We start from the raw sequence: 2220 nt of genomic DNA on the forward strand, positions 1-2220 counted from the left end.
TGAACAAGTCCGGAGGTCAAATTTTTTTTTTTTAAACTAAAGTACATTACATTAGCTTTAATTTAAGATATATATATAAAAGTGTCAGACCTTCCGGAACATTTTCAAAAGTTATGTTGAAAAAGTAAATTTTTTGTGAAAAAGTTGTCATTTTAAATCCCCCCCTGTGGGCAGGTTAAGTGTCAGATTTACAAAAAAAATATACCAAATGATAAGTAAAGACATCAAGCATCTATATAAAAAAAAATTATATTGATATGTTCATTTTTGAAAAAGTTAGAGCATTATTAAGTTAAAAATATAAAAAAAAATTATTTTACAAAAATCGTAATTTTTTATTAACTTTGATGTCAACTTTCACCACGAAGACAAGTCCAGAGGTCAAATTTTTTTTTTTCAAATTAAAGTATATTACATTAGCTTTAATTTAAGATATATATAAAAGTGTCAGACCTTCCGGAACATTTTCAAAAGTTAAGTTGAAAAAGTAAATTTTTTGTGAAAAAGTTGTCATATTAAATCCCCCACTGTGGGCAGGTTAAGTGTCAAATTTACAAAAAAAATATACCAAATGATAAGTAAAGACATCAAACATCTATATAAAAAAAAATTATATTGATATGTTCATTTTTNGAATTTTTTTACAATAATCGTATTTTTTTTATAAACTTTGATGTCTGTTTTCACCATGAAGATAAAATAAAGTCCAAAATTTTTTTTTTGCATAATAAAGTATATTACATTAGTTTTAATTTAAGATATATATAAAAGTGTCAGACTTTCTGGAACACTTTCAAAAGTTATGTGTAAAAGTAAAGTTTTTGTGAATAAATAGGCTGCATTGAGTAAAACAACATAATCGTAAAAGGAATGTGTCCCTTTGACCTTGTACTACACTAACATAAGTAAAACTACATTAAACTGTTATCTTAAATAATATTACTGTACTCAGTGTGTTGTTTAATAATATCAACAGATATGTTCATTTTTGAAAAAGTTACGGCAGTTTTTAGTAAAAAAAATTGAAAAAATTTCGAAAATTAGCGATTATTAAATTTGTAATTTTTTTGGAGGTTTCCCCCATTTACGGGGAACGAGGGAAATTTTTTCAATTTTGAAGGGTAATGTCTTCGACTAGATACGATTTGTGATCTTTTGACGTATCGTTGAAAGAAATCCGTTCGGTGAGAGCTGAGAAAAAGTGGTAACAGACATAAAAAAAAAACACACACCATAGTAAAACCAATACCTTCTCAGCTTCGCATCGAAGCTAAAATTTAGTTACATTTAAATATTCTTAAAAAGATATATTTATTGATAAATCTCCATATCAGTAGTAAAACCGCGTATTTTGACATTTTCAGTTTTTTTTTTAGCTTCGATAACTTCAATAACTTTTTGAAAGATGTATGGATTAATATAATTTTTCTTTATAGATGAATGATGTCTTTACCTATCATTTGGTATATTTTTTTTATAAATCTGACTTTTTACCTGCTTACAGGGGGGGATTTAAAATGACAACTTTTTCACAAAAATTTGACTTTTTCAACTTAAATTTTGAAAGTGTTCCGGAAAGTCTGACACTTTTATATATATCTTAAATTAAAGCTAATGTAATTTACTTTATTATGCGAAAAAAAAATTTCGGACTTTATTTTATCTTCACGGTGAAAATGGCTACCGAATGCTATTTTTGTGTGAAAATTTTCGATTTTGTATTTTACATTTTTAACTTTATTATGCTATAACTTTTTGAAAAATGTATGGATCAGTACAATTTTTTCATGAGGAGTAGTATTTATATACATCTTTCATTTGACATACTGTTTTTTTAAATCCGACCATTTCCCTATATACGAGGGGGGTTCAAATCTAAAAAATGCATGTAGAAAGTAGAACTTTTTCAACTTAAATTTTGAAAGTGTTCCGGAAAGTCTGACACTTTTATATATATCTTAAATTAAAGCTAATGTAATATACTTTATTATGCAAAAAAAAAATTTCGGACTTTATTTTATCTTCACGGTGAAAATGGCTACCAAATGCTATCATTGTGTGAAAATTCTCGATTTTATTTTTTACATTTTTAACTTTATGACATATTGAAAAGTGTATGGATCAACATTATTTTTTTATGAGAAATAATATTTTTTAATAATCCCTTTTTCATTCAACATACTTTATCTTAATTAGGATATTAATAATGAACTAGCAGAT

At 25.7% G+C, this 2220-nt stretch overlaps 1 protein-coding gene across 3 annotated transcripts in view; it reads right to left on the reverse strand.

Annotated features, from left to right (window-relative positions):
• The window catches only part of LOC126898656 (cytochrome P450 4c3-like), an 11939-nt gene that overhangs the window by 7561 nt on the left and 2158 nt on the right, over nucleotides 1–2220 (reverse strand). The window lies entirely within an intron of this gene.

Source organism: Daktulosphaira vitifoliae, unplaced genomic scaffold (genome assembly GCF_025091365.1).
Source record: "Daktulosphaira vitifoliae isolate Bord-2020 unplaced genomic scaffold, ASM2509136v1 Scaffold_1, whole genome shotgun sequence".
Taxonomy (NCBI): domain Eukaryota; kingdom Metazoa; phylum Arthropoda; class Insecta; order Hemiptera; family Phylloxeridae; genus Daktulosphaira; species Daktulosphaira vitifoliae.